Source organism: Aedes aegypti, chromosome 3 (genome assembly GCF_002204515.2).
Source record: "Aedes aegypti strain LVP_AGWG chromosome 3, AaegL5.0 Primary Assembly, whole genome shotgun sequence".
NCBI lineage: Eukaryota > Metazoa > Arthropoda > Insecta > Diptera > Culicidae > Aedes > Aedes aegypti.
In genome coordinates, this window is record NC_035109.1 from 72,431,460 (window position 1) to 72,453,921 (window position 22,462).

The following is a 22,462-nucleotide window of genomic DNA, read 5'->3' on the forward strand; positions in this document are numbered from 1 at the left end:
AACAACAAGCACTGATTACCTGCGTTGCGTTTGCGTGACGCATCCACAGATTCGACAGAGTTTGGATTCCGCACAAGGGATCTTCATCCCTTAAATAGCCGCGTATTCAAACTAGCCGATCATACGCTCCTTGTCTTCGTCACATCCGTTCCATCCAAGCAGTGTGGAAGAGGAAGTGAGATTTGGCAGATTACTGGTTCCGGTTCAATCTTCTGGTAATAAGATTCATTGATAGAGTTCACACAAAATGCCTAAAACATTTCTTCCATTTCTTCCAGAACCAATCGCGAAACCTTCGCCAATCGATGATATCCGTAATGGATTGTCTTCTTATTCTCGCAGTCGGGGCATCTCTGCCGATTGAGGGCACCGGCCTTCCTCCGGTGGAGCTCTGCCTTGTTCTGACACCAACAACAAGCACTGATTACCTGCGTTGCGTTTGCGTGACGCATCCACAGATCCGACAGGGTTTGGATTCCGCACAAGGGTTCTTCAACCCTTAAATAGCCGCGTATTCAAACTAGCCGATCATACGCTCCTTGCCTTCGTCACATCCGTTCCATCCAAGCAGTGTGGAAGAGGAAGTGAGATTTGGCAGATTACTGGTTCCGGTTCAATCTTCTGGTAATAAGATTCATTGATAGAGTTCGCACAAAATGCCTAAAACATTGCTTCCATTTCTTCCAGAACCAACCGCGAAACCTTCGCCAATCGATGATATCCGTAATGGATTGTCTTCTTATTCTCGCAGTCGGGGCATCTCTGCCGGTTGAGGGCACCGGCCTTCCTCCGGTGGAGCTCTGCCTTGTTCTGACACCAACAACAAGCACTGATTACCTGCGTTGCGTTTGCGTGACGCATCCACAGATCCGACAGAGTTTGGATTCCGCACAAGGGTTCTTCAACCCTTAAATAGCCGCGTATTCAAACTAGCCGATCATACGCTCCTTGCCTTCGTCACATCCGTTCCATCCAAGCAGTGTGGAAGAGGAAGTGAGATTTGGCAGATTACTGGTTCCGGTTCAATCTTCTGGTAATAAGATTCATTGATAGAGTTCACACAAAATGCCTAAAACATTTCTTCCATTTCTTCCAGAACCAACCGCGAAACCTTCGCCAATCGATGATATCCGTAATGGATTGTCTTCTTATTCTCGCAGTCGGGGCATCTCTGCCGGTTGAGGGCACCGGCCTTCCTCCGGTGGAGCTCTGCCTTGTTCTGACACCAACAAGCACTGATTACCTGCGTTGCGTTTGCGTGACGCATCCACAGATCCAACAGAGTTTGGATTCCGCACAAGGGTTCTTCAACCCTTAAATAGCCGCGTATTCAAACTAGCCGATCATACGCTCCTTGCCTTCGTCACATCCGTTCCATCCAAGCAGTGTGGAAGAAGAAGTGAGATTTGGCAGATTACTGGTTCCGGTTCAATCTTCTGGTAATAAGATTCATTGATAGAGTTCACACAAAATGCCTAAAACATTTCTTCCATTTCTTCCAGAACCAACCGCGAAACCTTCGCCAATCGATGATATCCGTAATGGATTGTCTTCTTATTCTCGCAGTCGGGGCATCTCTGCCGGTTGAGGGCACCGGCCTTCCTCCGGTGGAGCTCTGCCTTGTTCTGACACCAACAACAAGCACTGATTACCTGCGTTGCGTTTGCGTGACGCATCCACAGATTCGACAGAGTTTGGATTCCGCACAAGGGATCTTCATCCCTTAAATAGCCGCGTATTCAAACTAGCCGATCATACGCTCCTTGTCTTCGTCACATCCGTTCCATCCAAGCAGTGTGGAAGAGGAAGTGAGATTTGGCAGATTACTGGTTCCGGTTCAATCTTCTGGTAATAAGATTCATTGATAGAGTTCACACAAAATGCCTAAAACATTTCTTCCATTTCTTCCAGAACCAATCGCGAAACCTTCGCCAATCGATGATATCCGTAATGGATTGTCTTCTTATTCTCGCAGTCGGGGCATCTCTGCCGATTGAGGGCACCGGCCTTCCTCCGGTGGAGCTCTGCCTTGTTCTGACACCAACAACAAGCACTGATTACCTGCGTTGCGTTTGCGTGACGCATCCACAGATCCGACAGGGTTTGGATTCCGCACAAGGGTTCTTCAACCCTTAAATAGCCGCGTATTCAAACTAGCCGATCATACGCTCCTTGCCTTCGTCACATCCGTTCCATCCAAGCAGTGTGGAAGAGGAAGTGAGATTTGGCAGATTACTGGTTCCGGTTCAATCTTCTGGTAATAAGATTCATTGATAGAGTTCGCACAAAATGCCTAAAACATTGCTTCCATTTCTTCCAGAACCAACCGCGAAACCTTCGCCAATCGATGATATCCGTAATGGATTGTCTTCTTATTCTCGCAGTCGGGGCATCTCTGCCGGTTGAGGGCACCGGCCTTCCTCCGGTGGAGCTCTGCCTTGTTCTGACACCAACAACAAGCACTGATTACCTGCGTTGCGTTTGCGTGACGCATCCACAGATCCGACAGAGTTTGGATTCCGCACAAGGGTTCTTCAACCCTTAAATAGCCGCGTATTCAAACTAGCCGATCATACGCTCCTTGCCTTCGTCACATCCGTTCCATCCAAGCAGTGTGGAAGAGGAAGTGAGATTTGGCAGATTACTGGTTCCGGTTCAATCTTCTGGTAATAAGATTCATTGATAGAGTTCACACAAAATGCCTAAAACATTTCTTCCATTTCTTCCAGAACCAACCGCGAAACCTTCGCCAATCGATGATATCCGTAATGGATTGTCTTCTTATTCTCGCAGTCGGGGCATCTCTGCCGGTTGAGGGCACCGGCCTTCCTCCGGTGGAGCTCTGCCTTGTTCTGACACCAACAAGCACTGATTACCTGCGTTGCGTTTGCGTGACGCATCCACAGATCCGACAGAGTTTGGATTCCGCACAAGGGTTCTTCAACCCTTAAATAGCCGCGTATTCAAACTAGCCGATCATACGCTCCTTGCCTTCGTCACATCCGTTCCATCCAAGCAGTGTGGAAGAAGAAGTGAGATTTGGCAGATTACTGGTTCCGGTTCAATCTTCTGGTAATAAGATTCATTGATAGAGTTCACACAAAATGCCTAAAACATTTCTTCCATTTCTTCCAGAACCAACCGCGAAACCTTCGCCAATCGATGATATCCGTAATGGATTGTCTTCTTATTCTCGCAGTCGGGGCATCTCTGCCGGTTGAGGGCACCGGCCTTCCTCCGGTGGAGCTCTGCCTTGTTCTGACACCAACAACAAGCACTGATTACCTGCGTTGCGTTTGCGTGACGCATCCACAGATTCGACAGAGTTTGGATTCCGCACAAGGGATCTTCATCCCTTAAATAGCCGCGTATTCAAACTAGCCGATCATACGCTCCTTGTCTTCGTCACATCCGTTCCATCCAAGCAGTGTGGAAGAGGAAGTGAGATTTGGCAGATTACTGGTTCCGGTTCAATCTTCTGGTAATAAGATTCATTGATAGAGTTCACACAAAATGCCTAAAACATTTCTTCCATTTCTTCCAGAACCAATCGCGAAACCTTCGCCAATCGATGATATCCGTAATGGATTGTCTTCTTATTCTCGCAGTCGGGGCATCTCTGCCGGTTGAGGGCACCGGCCTTCCTCCGGTGGAGCTCTGCCTTGTTCTGACACCAACAACAAGCACTGATTACCTGCGTTGCGTTTGCGTGACGCATCCACAGATCCGACAGAGTTTGGATTCCGCACAAGGGTTCTTCAACCCTTAAATAGCCGCGTATTCAAACTAGCCGATCATACGCTCCTTGCCTTCGTCACATCCGTTCCATCCAAGCAGTGTGGAAGAGGAAGTGAGATTTGGCAGATTACTGGTTCCGGTTCAATCTTCTGGTAATAAGATTCATTGATAGAGTTCGCACAAAATGCCTAAAACATTGCTTCCATTTCTTCCAGAACCAACCGCGAAACCTTCGCCAATCGATGATATCCGTAATGGATTGTCTTCTTATTCTCGCAGTCGGGGCATCTCTGCCGGTTGAGGGCACCGGCCTTCCTCCGGTGGAGCTCTGCCTTGTTCTGACACCAACAACAAGCACTGATTACCTGCGTTGCGTTTGCGTGACGCATCCACAGATCCGACAGGGTTTGGATTCCGCACAAGGGTTCTTCAACCCTTAAATAGCCGCGTATTCAAACTAGCCGATCATACGCTCCTTGCCTTCGTCACATCCGTTCCATCCAAGCAGTGTGGAAGAGGAAGTGAGATTTGGCAGATTACTGGTTCCGGTTCAATCTTCTGGTAATAAGATTCATTGATAGAGTTCGCACAAAATGCCTAAAACATTGCTTCCATTTCTTCCAGAACCAACCGCGAAACCTTCGCCAATCGATGATATCCGTAATGGATTGTCTTCTTATTCTCGCAGTCGGGGCATCTCTGCCGGTTGAGGGCACCGGCCTTCCTCCGGTGGAGCTCTGCCTTGTTCTGACACCAACAACAAGCACTGATTACCTGCGTTGCGTTTGCGTGACGCATCCACAGATCCGACAGAGTTTGGATTCCGCACAAGGGTTCTTCAACCCTTAAATAGCCGCGTATTCAAACTAGCCGATCATACGCTCCTTGCCTTCGTCACATCCGTTCCATCCAAGCAGTGTAGAAGAGGAAGTGAGATTTGGCAGATTACTGGTTCCGGTTCAATCTTCTGGTAATAAGATTCATTGATAGAGTTCACACAAAATGCCTAAAACATTGCTTTCATTTCTTCCAGAACCAACCGCGAAACCTTCGCCAATCGATGATATCCGTAATGGATTGTCTTCTTATTCTCGCAGTCGGGGCATCTCTGCCGGTTGAGGGCACCGGCCTTCCTCCGGTGGAGCTCTGCCTTGTTCTGACACCAACAACAAGCACTGATTACCTGCGTTGCGTTTGCGTGACGCATCCACAGATCCGATAGAGTTTGGATTCCGCACAAGGGTTCTTCAACCCTTAAATAGCCGCGTATTCAAACTAGCCGATCATACGCTCCTTGCCTTCGTCACATCCGTTCCATCCAAGCAGTGTGGAAGAGGAAGTGAGATTTGGCAGATTACTGGTTCCGGTTCAATCTTCTGGTAATAAGATTCATTGATAGAGTTCACACAAAATGCCTAAAACATTTCTTCCATTTCTTCCAGAACCAACCGCGAAACCTTCGCCAACCGATGATATCCGTAATGGATTGTCTTCTTATTCTCGCAGTCGGGGCATCTCTGCCGGTTGAGGGCACCGGCCTTCCTCCGGTGGAGCTCTGCCTTGTTCTGACACCAACAAGCACTGATTACCTGCGTTGCGTTTGCGTGACGCATCCACAGATCCGACAGAGTTTGGATTTCGTCAGTCAGTGATCTGTCTGGCCCTCATCGACTCTGCCTTGTTGATCATCACTGATTATAGCCCACACGAAAATCGACCCTTGAACTTGTTTGGAATAATATTCCCTGTTGAATATCATAGTCGATGGATTAATTCTATCGGTGTTGCAGTTTTGACCTAAACAAACGGCCCTTTTCAGGGCCACCAATATGTTAAAGAGTTGACGAATAAATATATTCCCTAGCAAATAAATTATAAACCCAAAACTGCTGCACAATATCGTACCCTAAATGTTACAAATACGTAATTAGAAATTATAAATGTTGAGATAGCAAACAGTTAAAATATAACCGTATCTCATTGAGATTTTTACCGCAGAGAATATCTTAAATCACAAGTTCACGAGCTTCATATATGTTGGAGAACATTTTCAGTAATTTGTTTTGACATACCGAACTAAGAAAGAAAGGGAATATATAATTGGAAAGTTATTTATCAAAGAATGTAACACACCAGTGGTTAGTATGCAACTATTTTAATATTTGACTCAAAAGCTCCAAAACATCAAAGTGTCCGACATCCACTGTTTCCATTCTTAAATGGCTCCCCGCAGCAGCTTTATATTTTTGCATGCCAATAACACAAAACATCGTAGTCCTACGTCACCAGTTCGTACAACCCCATAGGGCTGTACCCTTATAGTTTTTTTTTTCGAGTGGAACCAATGTTTATTATATGCAGCATAGAAAAAGGACTAAAGGCCCAAATCACTACTTGAGCGTTTCTCTTCATTGACTTAGGAGTGGGAGATTTTTATGAGTCCTATTGATTAAAGCTCAGCCACAAGATGCACTTTTGAACAATGATTCGTAATGAAATTTTTTGGCCTCAAGTCATTTGGTCCATGACAAAAAACAACACTTCAAATGAACTCCCGTAATCAAACTCTGATCCTCAAGATCGGTAGTCGAGAAGCTTGACCTCGGGGCTATATCACATATGTAATTGCTTGGCATCAAATGCGAATGTTGTTTGAAACACGACAGCGTTGATGACATTTGCTAGATGTTTTCTTCAATCATCATCCATCATTGAAAAAGCAAAGCTACTATGTTCAATTTTGTAACATGTCAGCAATTGCGCCATAGGCAGCAGCTCTAAATGCAGGGGAATGAGGAATATCGTATTTCCGATGATTTTTTACAATTTATCTGTTATTCGGATACAAAAATGATGTACTACAATAATGTTCAGAAATGGCAAAGGAATGATACTACGGTTGAACTTTTATGATTAGACATGAGGTTAAGAATCTCGTATAACAAAAATTGTAGAGAAATGTATGTTTTACAGGTACTGTAATGAAAAGAAATCAATTTTATGAGGTCAAAACCATCTCCAATCGGCATACAGTGTTCTCAAAAGTTGTAAAGTACTTATAATACGTTCAACTAGTGGTATTAATTTTGATTTTCATTTTTCCAAATTCTCGTTAGAATTTTTTGAATGTAAAAAATAGCCAAAAAACACAAATTCATCTTGAGGCACCTCCTAATCTTCTCCAAATTGGATGAAAATTTGTCTGGTAGTTTGTTTTAGTATTGCAACTAGGACTAGCGGGTGACTGGTTGAATTCCAGACATTTTGATTTTTGTGAAACTGTCTATGGAGTAGGATCTGGATTTGGATCTGAATTTGGATCTGATTTTGGATCTGAATTTAGCTCTGAATTTGGATCTCAACTTGATTCTGGATTTGAATTTGGATTTGATTTTGGATCCGGATTTGGATCTGAATTTGGTTCTGAATTTGGATCTGGATTGGATTGGATTTGGATTGGATTTGGATTGGATTTGGATTGGATTTGGATTGGATTTGGATTGGATTTGGATTGGATTTGGATTGGATTTGGATTGGATTTGGATTGGATTTGGATTGGATTTGGATTGGATTTGGATTGGATTTGGATTGGATTTGGATTGGATTTGGATTGGATTTGGATTGGATTTGGATTGGATTTGGATTGGATTTGGATTGGATTTGGATTGGATTTGGATTGGATTTGGATTGGATTTGGATTGGATTGGATTGGATTTGGATTGGATTTGGATTGGATTTGGATTTGGATTGGATTTGGATTGGATTTGGATTGGATTTGGATTGGATTTGGATTGGATTTGGATTGGATTGGGATTTGGATTGGATTTGGATTGGATTTGGATTGGATTTGGATTGGATTGGATTGGATTTGGATGGATTTGGATTTGGATTGGATTGGATTGGATTTGGATTGGATTTGGATTGGATTTGGATTGGATTTGGATTGGATTTGGATTGGATTTGGATTGGATTTGGATTGGATTTGGATTGGATTTGGATTGGATTTGGATTGGATTTGGATTGGATTTGGATTGGATTTGGATTGGATTTGGATTGGATTTGGATTGGATTTGGATTGGATTTGGATTGGATTTGGATTGGATTTGGATTGGATTTGGATTGGATTTGGATTGGATTTGGATTGGATTTGGATTGGATTTGGATTGGATTTGGATTGGATTTGGATTGGATTTGGATTGGATTTGGATTGGATTTGGATTGGATTTGGATTGGATTTGGATTGGATTTGGATTGGATTTGGATTGGATTTGGATTGGATTTGGATTGGATTTGGATTGGATTTGGATTGGATTTGGATTGGATTTGGATTGGATTTGGATTGGATTTGGATTGGATTTGGATTGGATTTGGATTGGATTTGGATTGGATTTGGATTGGATTTGGATTGGATTTGGATTGGATTTGGATTGATTTGGATTGGATTTGGATTGGATTTGGATTGGATTTGGATTGGATTTGGATTGGATTTGGATTGGATTTGGATTGGATTTGGATTGGATTTGGATTGGATTTGGATTGGATTTGGATTGGATTTGGATTGGATTTGGATTGGATTTGGATTGGATTTGGATGGATTTGGATTGGATTTGGATGGATTTGGATTGGATTTGGATTGGATTTGGATTGGATTTGGATTGGATTTGGATTGGATTTGGATTGGATTTGGATTGGATTTGGATTGGATTTGGATTGGATTTGGATTGGATTTGGATTGGATTTGGATTGGATTTGGATTGGATTTGGATTGGATTGGATTGGATTTGGATTGGATTTGGATTGGATTTGGATTGGATTTGGATTGATTTGGATTGGATTTGGATTGGATTTGGATTGGATTTGGATTGGATTTGGATTGGATTTGGATTGGATTTGGATTGGATTTGGATTGGATTTGGATTGGATTTGGATTGGATTTGGATTGGATTTGGATTGGATTTGGATTGGATTTGGATTGGATTTGGATTGGATTTGGATTGATTTGGATTGGATTTGGATTGGATTTGGATTGGATTTGGATTGGATTTGGATTGGATTTGGATTGGATTTGGATTGGATTTGGATTGGATTTGGATTGGATTGGATGGATTTGGATTGGATTTGGATTGGATTTGGATTGGATTTGGATTGGATTTGGATTGGATTTGGATTGGATTTGGATTGGATTTGGATGGATTTGGATTGGATTGGATTGGATTTGGATTGGATTTGGATGGATTTGGATTGGATTTGGATTGGATTTGGATTGGATTTGGATTGGGATTTGGATTGGATTTGGATTGGATTTGGATTGGATTTGGATTGGATTTGGATTGGATTTGGATTGGATTTGGATTGGATTTGGATTGGATTGGATTGGATTTGGATTGGATTTGGATTGGATTTGGATTGGATTTGGATTGGATTTGGATTGGATTTGGATTGGATTTGGATTGGATTTGGGATTGGATTTGGATTGGATTTGGATTGGATTTGATTGGATTTGGATTGGATTTGGATTGGGATTTGGATTGGATTGGATTTGGATTGGGGATTTGGAGATTTGGATTGGATTTTGGATTGGATTTGGATTGGATTTGGATTGGATTTGGGATTGGGATTTGGATTGGATTTGGGATTGGATTTGGATTGGATTTGGATTGGATTTGGATTGGATTTGGGATTGGATTTGATTGATTTGGATTGGATTTGGATTGGATTGGATTGGATTTGGATTGGATTTGGATTGGATTTGGATTGGTTTGTTTGGTTTTTGTTTTTTTTTTTTTTTTCTTGTTTCTTGTCTTCTTGTTTCTTGTCTTCTTGTCTTTTGTCTTCTTGTCTTCTTGTCTTCTTGTCTTCTTGTCTTCTTGTCTTCTTGTCTTCTTGTCTTCTTGTCTTCTTGTCTTCTTGTCTTCTTGTCTTCTTGTCTTCTTGTCTTCTTGTCTTCTTGTCTTCTTGTCTTCTTGTCTTCTTGTCTTCTTGTCTTCTTGTCTTCTTGTCTTCTTGTCTTCTTGTCTTCTTGTCTTCTTGTCTTCTTGTCTTCTTGTCTTCTTGTCTTCTTGTCTTCTTGTCTTCTTGTCTTCTTGTCTTCTTGTCTTCTTGTCTTCTTGTCTTCTTGTCTTCTTGTCTTCTTGTCTTCTTGTCTTCTTGTCTTCTTGTCTTCTTGTCTTCTTGTCTTCTTGTCTTCTTGTCTTCTTGTCTTCTTGTCTTCTTGTCTTCTTGTCTTCTTGTCTTCTTGTCTTCTTGTCTTCTTGTCTTCTTGTCTTCTTGTCTTCTTGTCTTCTTGTCTTCTTGTCTTCTTGTCTTCTTGTCTTCTTGTCTTCTTGTCTTCTTGTCTTCTTGTCTTCTTGTCTTCTTGTCTTCTTGCTTCTGTCTTCTTGTCTTCTTGTCTTCTTGTCTTCTTGTCTTTGTCTTCTTGTCTTCTTGTCTTCTTGTCTTCTTGTCTTCTTGTCTTCTTGTCTTCTTGTCTTCTTGTCTTCTTGTCTTCTTGTCTTTTTGTCTTCTTGTCTGTGAGTTGAATTACTTAAACTTCAGTTTACTTCCCTATTACTTAAACCAAGCCTAAAACTCCACTGTAATCTTTGTTACTAAATCGACTACAGTTCACGGCAAGGGATGAAGTTTTATGTTGGCAAAAGAAAACCGAGATTCTGTGAAAGTGTATAACATTCTTGGATGCAAAAGATTTCTCATTTGGCCTGCATCCTTCAGTTCCGACCGACCACCCAACCCCATAGTGCTGTGGTTTAGCTCCATTCTGAAATAGAAAAGCAGTGGTCCAGCTGCATAAAAGCGTAGAAGTGTAAGTAAGCTGTGAGAACCGGAGACGACACAAGATGAAGTAGAAGGCCTCTGTCTACCGGAATCGGTCTACCAGAAATATGTGTTTATCAACTTGGAAGCAGCAGCAGTAGTCAGTCAGTCAGTTCTCAGTACGAAACCATCCGTTTCTTGGGTAAGGAAAAGAGTTGGGGATATGAGGAGGTGGTGATCTTGCGGGTTTACTGGATGCAGCTTTTTGCTCAGAACTAGTCCGGAAAGTGCTTCGAGAGTGTCAAGGTTCAGTTTGCATGATGAAAATGTAAACCCATGTTCCTGTGGCTGTTATTTCAATGGAATACTCTTTGGAGACAATTGGGGGAATCTTGAATATGAGGGGAGATGAATTGAGGTTCCGTCCAAGTTGGTTATTCCGGATCATAGTTTACCCGACCTGGTGTCAATGGATGTGGCATGAAGATAAATTGTATTGCTGGGCCATTGGGAAATTCTTTCGATTCTTGACATTGTTATTTAAAGCATTTAAATGAACTGTTAAAGCGCAATAGGTAATCTTAAAGGGTATGCAATTGGAATAATCCACTTGTTAGTATTCAGTAATGTGTTCGCATACATTTCTCGCAGTCTATTCCTCCATGTTCAGCTTCTGAGCTTTTGATAAAAATTATACACAAATATGAAACGAGCTTTGATGACTAAAATTATGCACCATTTTTTGAACTTCAGGGCATTTGATTATTTTAATACCGTTATTAATGAGTTTCTAAGCATCTCGGGACCAACGGCTGTACTACACTTCCGAAGGAATCGTCACTATAACCTTTATGTCGGGGATGGGGTTCGATCCAAGGCGATATTTTCAATCCTTGGCGTGAGAGGCGTGAGTTCTAACCATTACACTAGACCCGTCTCTATAATGATTTGTATTTCTGTTGAACATATCCTAAACCTTTCCATCTTTTCGATTACAGGTATGTTATGCAGCGACGTATCAACCCTTAACAAACATATTCTCTAAAGATAGTTTATCTGGTAAGTATATGAAAGCAATTACCAAAAACTCTGACCAAAAATATCTAATTAACTTATTTATGGTAGTAATATTGCACATGGATCCGCCATCTTGAATTTCAAAATTATGTTGGACATTAATCTTCATGCTTTTCAAATTAAGCTTAATTCATATATATATGTATATATATTTATGTTGAACAGTTTCAGAACTTAGGACTGTGACGAACTTAATTAGCAACATTAAAACAATGATAACTTTGAAACCAATGAATCTATACACAGCAGGTTTGTACTAGCAGACGTAAAGAATAAGGTTCTTTTGGCAATTGCTAAGGTTTAAGTGTATTTTATGAAACATGTGGCAAAAAACGTACAGAATCACAAGAGCAATGATTCAAAAAGCCGAAACATACAAACGGGACTGACCATTAGCTACGTGTTCATTTTTTTGGGATTCCAGAACCCCTCCCCTGGTCACTTGCCAAAACAAAAATTTTTAAAAATTTTTTGGACCGTGGTCATAACGACAGAATCTAACGACAGAGATTTTTACGATGTTTAGTTAAAAATAGAACAGCAATACTTTTCATCATACACTTAAACTAAAGCTAAAAACAAAAATTCAGAACTTTGAATTTTTCAAGATTAATTCGTCACAGTCCTTAAGCTAAACAATTTTCTCACGTTACAGAGGTTGAAGAGTCTCAACTAATGTTGAGAGAAATACATAAATAAAAAAGGATAAATTCTACAAAAATGTGAAAAAATCCAGGTTGAAAACCACTTTTGAAAACATGAATTAAAATATTTATGGCAATATTCATCAATACAATCCAGGTGATTTTGAACGAAACAAGAAAATATTTAATATCATTGAATAGAAATCGATTCCCACTCGCTGCGTAGTTGGGCGAATTTTGCTTCGTCATAATTATGCTATTATGTCACATGACACTACCTCATGGGTTACCAAACTTTTCTTTATGAGCGACTTTCGTGTAAAGCGTCTGCTTCGCGACCCACCAGGGAATCGTAAATAATGTAGTTTTTCAATAACACAACATAGAAATCTCAGAAACTGAACGTTCTAAAAAATAACACCACTGATTCTGTTCAACTGTTAATAGAAAAATGCTGATTTTAATGTTATATTTCAAATTACTTTCATTTGAGCCATCTGAAACTTGCATTCAATTCAAGTTCCCATGCGATTCATCCCAATTTCGGGAAAGTTGCACTAAACTACAGACATTTTTTTGCAGATGACGTGCAAATTTATATATGTTTCAACAGATTGTCAATATCTGAAATTGCTCGCTTGATAAATCTAGATTTGCGGAATATTTACCGGTGGTCTGAGCGTAACCTTTCACCCTTGAATCCAGAAAAATCCTCTATATTTGCACGAAAAACTCCAACCTTTTCGTAGTGTTCGTGAGAGGAATTTACGTATATCGCGTGTTAGAACTTCATACTACAGAAATACTTTAATCGTGCGTGGCATTGTTTATTTGAACCAGATTCTGGCTCAAATAAAAATTTCGCGGTTTATCAACGAGTTTCGCAGGGGGTGCATCTCATGGTTGAACATAGGTAACCAGTAGTTAAATTGTATCTAGAAGTAATAACTTGTTTTTGAAATAGTTGTTAGTTAAGAAATGAATTCGTCACATACATATTGTTTTTTTTTCTGAATGTGGAATTAAAAAAGGTAATAACCTTACTCTACATGTATTGGTATGGAAATAAATAAATAAATAAATAAATAAGCTACGTGTATGACAGCTAGAAGATTGTTTGTTTAAATCCAGTTGCAATATGATTGAGTTGCATCTTACTTATCATCTGCATGGCGTGCCTGAAACCGTTATCAACACACAAAAAAAATGTCCAAGAATTTGGCACCTACCATTCGAGAGATATACACAGATCGGTTTCGTTTGAACATATGTAAATTTCTGAGACATATAATGCACATAATTGGAGCGTGAAATATCATGAATATTTACATAATATGTCATGTAAACTTCAATTATTTTTCATGTAATCCAGCAGGATCATATGTCATGTAATCCAGCATAAATTAAGTTTACATGACGTGTTATCTTCAACGGTGTAGTATTCAAGCATCTTCTCGGTGAGTTTCAAAATATTCTAACGACGAATCGAAAGTTATCGTGATTTGAAGGTTTTGCGCTATTTTGGAAGGGTTATTCACTTACTTGCCTCGTTAGAATGTACCGTTTTGACTCATATTCCGAACACTTAAGGCCAACAGTGACTTCAAATGCATCTTTGAGGCATAAATTAAACTTATATTTGTGTAAATTTTATTTTTTCGGAAAGTCTAACTGTTAGCTGATGGGTGTGTTGTTAAATATATTTATTTAAACTTGTTCTGTATTGTTTTTACATAAAAAATTGGAATCACTTTTTGATTCAAATACCGAACACGGTGTTTATTCTGTCTAATATTCCGAACATCTTGATTCAAATTCCGAACAGCATGAATAAATCATATTCAAGGGAATAATTCTGCAAATAAATTTATGCTGAGTTAGTTCTACTGACCTCGAACTAGAGAATATTGTTGACCCCGTGGTATAAAATAGTTCCGTCTTCCAACGTTTAAATTGGATTGCAAATGACTGCCATTTCCTTCTAATGTGGTGACATATTGCAGCGAAACATTTCAACTAAATCGCCACACAAAATCCGAGTGTTCGGAATTTGAGACAAAATGGAAATTCAAATTCACGGAGGTGCCAAATTCTTAGACATTTTTTTGCGGTCATAATGATTTCTGGCACACCGTGTCTAGTAACGAACACATGGTCTAGCCACAGTTTGTTTGTTTGGATGGTATTTTTTATGAGTTTGCGCAAAAGTTATTGTGCAAACTTAAGATTATTTCACGCGTGGCCTATAATTACGCCAGTAACCTTGTATTCCGAAGGGTGCAGTGAAGTTGTAAGCAACAAACCTTTAATTAGGTCATGTGGTAGCTTTGGCGAAGAAATTGTACGAAGAGCTGGTGGAGTATTGAGTAAAGCAGAAGATTACTGATATTGATGTCGGAAGTTCAATTCTCGTTTTCATGTTTTTTTTTGCATTTTTTTTTCTTTTAATTATTTTGCAAACAAATCATCAATTTCGAGATAACTTAAATATGTTGCAAACAGACTCCGTCTCTTGCGCTTTTTGCGTTGCTATTTTGTGTAATTGTAGGTCATTTTTTCAACAATTAACAACTCTAATTATTTCAAGAGATGATTTTAATCTTGAGTAGAAACAAACTGTGCTGCTTGGGTATTACCACTATGCGAGATTTCACGGTTTGTCAAAATATTGTTTTACAGATGCTTGGTGAGAACTTTGGTTTCATCAAGCTGTTCGTGAGTGGAGGGCTTTGGTAAACTTTGTTTTTGAGAATAAAGCGATCTTATAAATTTTTGGAATTCTTCAATGCCGATAAATCATTGTGTATTATCAGATAGATAATTTTGACGTAGGGACTACGTCTTTGTTTTCTATATTGGGGTGCACTTTAAAAGTACGGAAAATGAGACATGTAACGAAATTAGGGGAGATTTTTGAACGTTAATATGGCTTTTCTATGAAAATAAGACATACCTTGATATTTCTCAATTTTTCAATAGTTAAGTCATGAAAATCAATAGTTATTTTTTGGGAGTAGATTCGTAGAAAGATTTCCATCGATTGGTGCAAGAATCTTGAAAATCTATCCGGGCGTTAGTAAGTTATTAACAGTCAAAATCTAACCACTTTTCGTGACGCGAGCAATTTTTCGTTTTTCGAAATGTACCCCAGTATGTTGCCGTAAGACGTTATCCAACGTCAAAAACTATAAGGGTACAGCCCTATGGGGTTACGAGACTGGTGACGTAGGACTACGATGTTTTGTGTTATTGGCATGCAAAATATAAAGCTGCTGCGGGGAGCCATTTAAGAATGGAAACAGTGGATGTCGGACACTTTGATGTTTTGGAGCTTTTGAGTCAAATATTAAAATAGTTGCATACTAACCACTGGTGAAATACGTTTTCTGATAGTGTTACATTCTTTGATAAATAACTTTCCAATTATATATTCCCTTTCTTTCTTAGTCGGTATGTCAAAACAAATTACTGAAAATGTTCTCCAACATATATGAAGCTCGTGAACTTGTGATTTAAGATATTCTCTGCGGTAAAAATCTCAATGAGAAACGGTTATGTTTTAACTGTTTGCTATCTCAACATCATGGATAGAACATATATAGATAGATACCATCGCCCACTATTTGGTTTTGGTCGATTTTCTTCAGCCATCTCGTACAAACTTGCCGCCGCTTGCTGATCGGACACACTTTGACGGCGCACTGGTTGCAATCCTCCTCGCCGATGAGATTGCGGTGCGGATGGCGATGTGCGCTTCAACAAGCGGCTTTGGTCGATGTTCTTCAGCCATCTCGTAGCTTGCCTCTGGTAGCGAGGAGCTGAGCCGGTTTGGAGGAGCTCTTACCAGCTCGAAAGCGAAAACAGAATGAAACCGAATTCAACGAAGGAGGGATGCTTTATACCCTTGGAATAGCAGGTGATGCTCCTCCTTTCAAATTCTTCGTTTTCTTATCTGGGAAATAGGCTGTATGAAACTGATGTCTGGGTAAGGGATGTACAAGATTAGCATTATGCTGTTATTGCATCCCGACGGCACTGCAGCAGCGTCCTCGGAAACATCCTCTAATTGCCGTATTGTCAATTATTCGCAATAAATCAATTATTGTATGCTGCTATGAGATGAATTAAGAAATTATGCAAGTATGTGGTAAACACATTAGGGAATATTACACAATTAACTCTTTAAAACACATTTGTTGGCTCTGGAAAGGGCCGATTGAATTGTTGAATTTGCGTAACACGGACACATTTTGACGGCGCACTTGTTGCGCCTCCTCGCCCGATGAGATTTGCGTGCGGATGACGATCATCTCGAACAAAATAGGAATATTACACAATCAACTCTTTGAAACACATTTGTTGGCTCTGAAAAGGGCCGATTGAACTGTTGAATTTGCGGTAACACGGACACATTTTGACGGCGCACTTGTTGCAATCCTCCTCGCCCGATGAGATTTGCGGTGCGGATGACGATGTGCGCTTCAACAAGCGGCTTTGGTCGATGTTCTTCAGCCATCTCGTAGCTTGCCTCTGGTAGCGAGGAGCTGAGCCGGTTTGGAGGAGCTCTTACCAGCTCGAAAGCGAAAAACGAATGAAACCGAATTCAACGAAGGAGGGATGCTTTATACCCTTAGAATAGCAGGTGATGCTCCTCCTTTCAAATTCTTCGTTTTCTTATCTGGGAAATAGGCTGTATGAAACTGATGTCTGAAGGATGTACAAGATTAGCATTATGCTGTTATTGCATCCCGACGGCACTGCAGCAGCGTCCTCGGAAACATCCTCTAATTGCCGTATTGTCAATTATTCGCAATAAATCAATTATTGTATGCTGCTATGAGATGAATTAAGAAATTATAGCAAGTATGTGGTAAACACATTAGGGAATATTACACAATTAACTCTTTAAAACACATTTGTTGGCTCTGGAAAGGGCCGATTGAATTGTTGAATTTGCGTAACACGGACACATTTTGACGGCGCACTTGTTGCGTCCTCCTCGCCCGATGAGATTTGCGGTGCGGATGACGATCATCTCGAACAAATTAGGAATATTACACAATCAACTCTTTGAAACACATTTGTTGGCTCTGAAAAGGGCCGATTGAAACTGTTGAATTTGCGTAACACGGACACATTTTGACGGCGCACTTGTTGCAATCCTCCTCGCCCGATGAGATTTGCGTTGCGGATGACGATGTGCGCTTCAACAAGCGGCTTTGGTCGATTTTCTTCAGCCATCTCGTACAAACTTGCCACCGCTTGCTGATCGGACACACTTTGACGGCGCACTGGTTGCAATCCTCCTCGCCCGATGAGATTTGCGGTGCGGATGACGATGTGCGCTTCAACAAGCGGCTTTGGTCGATGTTCTTCAGCCATCTCGTAGCTTGCCTCTGGTAGCGAGGAGCTGAGCCGGTTTGGAGGAGCTCTTGCCAGCTCGGAAGTCGAACGGAATGAAACCGAATCCAACGAAGGGAGCATGCTATATACCCTTAGATTAGCAGATTATGCTCCTCCCCTGTGCTCTTCTTCTTTCTAATCGACCAATCTGGGAAATGCATAGTGCCAATAATGAGTTGGACTTAGAATTACTTGATAATTGCGAAAAATGATAATGCGTGAGAAATTGGTCGAACTGATGAAAAGGGTTGACAATTACTAAATATTCAATAGATCGCTATTGATAATCAATAGTTTTCTTTAATATGAAGGTAAATTTCTATCCATGGTGCCAAAATTATGAAAATTGTTCAATGGGAATTTCTTTCAAAAGCATTCTAAACATGTCGCAATTTTGTTACATGTGATCATTTTCGTAATCGAAGTGTTCTCATAAAATATGGCAAATCAAAGACACTGTCGGAAATTCCACTCTAGTTTACAATCGTATGAAATTTTGAGCACTCACCCCGACGGCACTGCAGCAGCGTCCACCGAATAGTCTCAAATTGACGTGCCATCAATTATTCATAACAAATTAAATTTTGTACGAAGCTGCGAGATTGATTGAGGAATATAAGATGTAATAAGGTTGGAAATATTATTCCTTCAACTCTTTTCCACAAATATTATGGCCCTACAAGGGGCCGATGGCTTTCTTAGCCTCGATTCGGTTACAGATAAATAGCACTACGGGATGTTATCAGTTTGATTGCCATGGTCAAACGGGGAATTTGCTTATACGACGAACCAGCTGAATGGTTCGTGACAGTGGATGGCGCACAATAGCAACGGGTATTGGATCCCCGGGCACAAGTCGAAATCAGGAAACGATGCTCACTCTTGAAAGCTTGAGCGATTTCACCAGTCCGACGCTCGATCAGCAGCATCTCCTCGGATCAGCAAACTCTGGGGCTTTCTGGTTCCTAACGGGCTTGCTTCTGGACCACGCGATCCACGGAGTCGAAATCTGGGAGCGCGGGATAAATTGCAGCGGCGATGGACGATGGCTTGGACGCTTCTCTGAGCAGCAGTAGTTTGCCGCTCGGAGAAGCGCCCAAGCCATCGTCATCGCCGCCGCAAATCAATCTTGCGTCTTCCTCTTCCGACGACACAAATTGGGACTGTGACGCGGGTGCAAAAGCAAGCGAGAATGACTCGCCCGACCGTGTTCACAGTCCGACCGCAAGAAGAAGACTGAGGGAAGAAGCAGGGACCCATTTGCTTTTATTAGTGGGAAGCGACACCGTCGAAAAGTTGCTCGAACGTGATTTGGTTGGATAAGAAAGGGGTCAACATTTATCAAATTTTCAATAGTTTAAACAACAAAATTCACTTATCGGATATATTACTTACGATGCGTACATATATTTCTGATCGAATGATACTAAAATCGTAATAATTGGTTCATAAACAACGTTCAAATCTCCCCTAATTTCGTTACATGTCTCATTCTCCGTACTTTTAAAGTGAAATTTTGAGCACTCACCCCGACGGCACTGCAGCAGCGTCACGAATAGTCTCAAATTGACGTGCCATCAATTATTCATAACAAATTAAATTTTGTACGAAACTGCGAGATTGATTGAGGAATATAAGATGTAATAAGGTTGGAAATATTATTCCTTCAACTCTTTTACCACAAATTGATGGTCCTGACAAGGTCCGATGGCAGGATGAATAGCACTGCGGGAAGTTATCACTTGATCGCCATGTCAAACGGGAAATCTCAACGCAAACAGCAACGGGTAGTGGATCCACGGGCACGTGTCGAAATCTGGAAACTCGAGCGCTTCCGACGCACGATTAGCAGCAGTCCTCGGATCAGCAATTCTGGGGGCTTCTGGTATTCTGGTTCTATGGGCTTGCTTCTTGACTGCCGAATGCTGAATTTATTCACGGGTCGAAATCTGGGAGCGCGGAATAAATTTGCGGCGGCGACGACGATGGCTTGGACGCTTCTCCGAGCAGCAGTAGTTTGCCGCTCGGAGAAGCGCCCAAGCCATCGTCATCGCCGCCGCAAATCAATCTTGCGTCTTCCTCTCCGACGACACAAATTGACTGTGACGCGGTGCAAAAGCAAAGCGAGAATGACTCGCCCGACCGTGTTGACAGTCCGAACCGCAAAAGAAGACTGAGGGAAGAAGCAGGGACCCATTTGCTTTTATAGTGGGAAGCGACACCGTCGAAAAGTGCTCGAACGTGATTGGTTGGATAAGAAAGGGGTCAACATTTATCAAATTTTCAATAGTTAAACAACAAAATTCACTTATCGGATATATTATAACGATGCGTAGATACATTTCTGATCGAATGATACTAAAATCGTAATAATTGGTTCATAAACAACTGAGTTATTAACGTTCAAAATCTCCCCTAATTTCGTTACATGTATCATTTTCCGTACTTTTAAAGTGCACCCCAATATAGAAAAACAAAGACGTAGTCCTACGTCAAAATTGTGTTTACAAAGTAATTGGGACTTTCCTTAGCCTAGTTTATACGTCCGGAGCTTCATAGCAAATCCATGCTGAAGGTCGAGGATCATTTCGTAATCTAAATTTCCTGGATTTCCTTGGACATGAAGTATCACGGTATACGAATGATGTAACAATTCCCATCTTACCCCCCCCTCTCACATCGCCCTTGAGCTCATGTGGTTTTTACAAAGAACTTGCTTAGCCAGTCGACCCCATTCAACCCGCTGTTGTTAATCGTTCCATCCCGGCCACACTAATGGAAAACAATCAATTTTCCACATGATTTATTATCGAAAATGCGAAATTCATTGTAGATCGTTTATTGAACAACACAGAAAAAACTTTTTGACCGCAACCACTTCAAAGCACTAGCAAAGTCCACACTATGTTTGCTGCACTAAAACCCAGTCCCGCCCCTCCAGTTCCCATGAGTTCCTCGTCATATTTACCCATATGTGCTGCGAAATAATTCATACTCAGGTTCGATTCCCGGCTTCAAACGGACCGGGCTTCCACACGATGAACAATTAATTGAAATTCGGTTTGATAGTTTTCCTCTTGCCGTGGATGGAGTTGATATTACCCTTCCTCGCCTCTGGATGGGCGCTGCATTATAAGTTGGTCATCGGGGGCACTCGAAATTTGACTGCCGTCGATAATGGTCGATGCAGGTTTAGGTTTAAACGTGTTTAGGTGAACAATGACCTAACTGTTGGTTCAGGTTACAAATTTGAGCATTACCTTATTTACGGGGACCTGACACATTTTTTGCATACGTGCAAGGACTGGAGGGTAATAAACTCATCGCATTTTGCTGGTGGATCAAGTCAGGCCCAAATTAGGTGTGTGTAGAATTTATGTTTATTGACGTAGAAGTACGTCTTTCTTCTCTATACAGGAGTGAAATTGAAATTTCAAAACCGAGAGCGTTACGCTGGCATGAAATATTTTAAACGTTTATAACTTTTCGCTGGCTTAACAATTTCTTGATTAGCACCTCAATCGAAAGATAAGACATCAAAGCTTCATGTCGTTACTTACTGAATCCCACATACCTGTCCAAATAGTTTAATAACTGTTTTAAAATAGAACGTTGATTTCAAGCAAATCTATAAATAGGGTGGCTAGAGAAAATTGACGTCATTTGCTTTTCACTCTCCGATTGGCTCGCATCTCAGCAGGCGACAGATCGGCTTGCTCTGACCGGGCGTGCTTTCAGGCACAGACATCGATAGCGAAGGACGCCCCCGTTTGTCTTGCTTCGCTCAAATCAAACTGTCGAGCGAGCGAGAGAAGATGCCGTCCGAAGCTAAAGCCATCACCGCTGCCGTCGCCTAGAAGAAGAAGAGGAAGCAGTCCACAGGTGAATTTGCGGTCGAACTGTGAACACGGTCGGGCGAGTCATTCTCGCTTTGTGGTTCACTGCTTGTTGCGTTCACCCAGCCATCGTCATCGCGCCGCAAATTTCATCGGCCGAGGAGCTGTTGACCCGCGCTTCAAAATTTCGACTCGTGATAAAATCATCATTTGGTGGTCAAGAAGCAATCCCGTTAGGGCAAATACCAGAAGCCCCCTGAGTTTGCTGGTCCGAGCAGTGTTATTTATCCGTAACAACATCGAAGCTTACAAAGCCATCGGTTCTTTTCAGAGCCATCAAATTTGTGGAAAAGAGTTAAAAGAGAAATATTCCGACTTTATTTATAACTTCTTAATATTCCTAAATCAATTTCACACGGCTTCATATAAAATTTCATTTGTCATGAATAATTTATGACTCAACCATTTGAGATTGTACTCGCGGACGCTGCTGCAGTGCCGTCGGGGTGAGTGCTCAACGATTATAAAATAGAGTGGCTTTTCCAACAGCGCCTTTTATGTTCCATATTTTATGGGAACACTTTGATTAGGAAAATTATCCCATGTAACAAAATTGCGACATGTTTAGAATGCTTTTGAAAAGACATTCTCATTGAACAATTGTAATAATTTTGGCACCCATGAATCAGAAATTTACCGTCATAATAAAGAAAACTATTGATTATCAATAGCTCGTATTGAATATTTAGGGAATGCCAATCATTCCAACAATTCATGTTCGACCAATTTCTCACGTATTAGTTTTCTCCACAATTTTCAAGTAATTCCAAGCCCAACACATATTGGCACATACCCATTTCCCAGACTGGTCGATCAGAAAGAGCACAAAAGGAGGAGCATCATCTGCTATTCCAAGGTTTATAAACATGCTGCCTTCGTTGGATTCAGTTTCATTCCATTTCCGCTTTCGAGCTGGTAAGAGCTCCTCCGAACTTGCTCACTATTGAGCTA

At 41.1% G+C, this 22,462-nt stretch overlaps 3 long non-coding RNA genes across 4 annotated transcripts in view; all 3 read left to right on the forward strand.

The window, feature by feature from the left end:
- Nucleotides 1-283: 283 nt before the first annotated feature.
- LOC110679393 lies at nt 284-1,885 on the forward strand. The gene is made up of 4 exons (XR_002502448.1): nt 284-624; nt 688-1,033; nt 1,097-1,439; nt 1,503-1,885. It is a non-coding gene; the product is annotated as an uncharacterized LOC110679393 (long non-coding RNA).
- Nucleotides 1,886-1,916: 31 nt separating this feature from the next.
- LOC110679394 lies at nt 1,917-3,518 on the forward strand. The gene is made up of 4 exons (XR_002502449.1): nt 1,917-2,257; nt 2,321-2,666; nt 2,730-3,072; nt 3,136-3,518. It is a non-coding gene; the product is annotated as an uncharacterized LOC110679394 (long non-coding RNA).
- Nucleotides 3,519-3,559: 41 nt separating this feature from the next.
- The window catches only part of LOC110678686, a 114,303-nt gene continuing 95,400 nt past the window's right edge, over nt 3,560-22,462 (forward strand). The window contains exons 1-5 of one of the 2 annotated variants that reach the window (XR_002501838.1): nt 3,560-3,890; nt 3,954-4,299; nt 4,363-4,708; nt 4,772-5,117; nt 5,181-5,686. This is a non-coding gene — a long non-coding RNA (uncharacterized LOC110678686). Of the gene's footprint in view, nt 3,891-3,953; nt 4,300-4,362; nt 4,709-4,771; nt 5,118-5,180; nt 5,687-22,462 lie in introns of those variants that run through there. The other variant, XR_002501839.1, reaches the window with a different exon arrangement.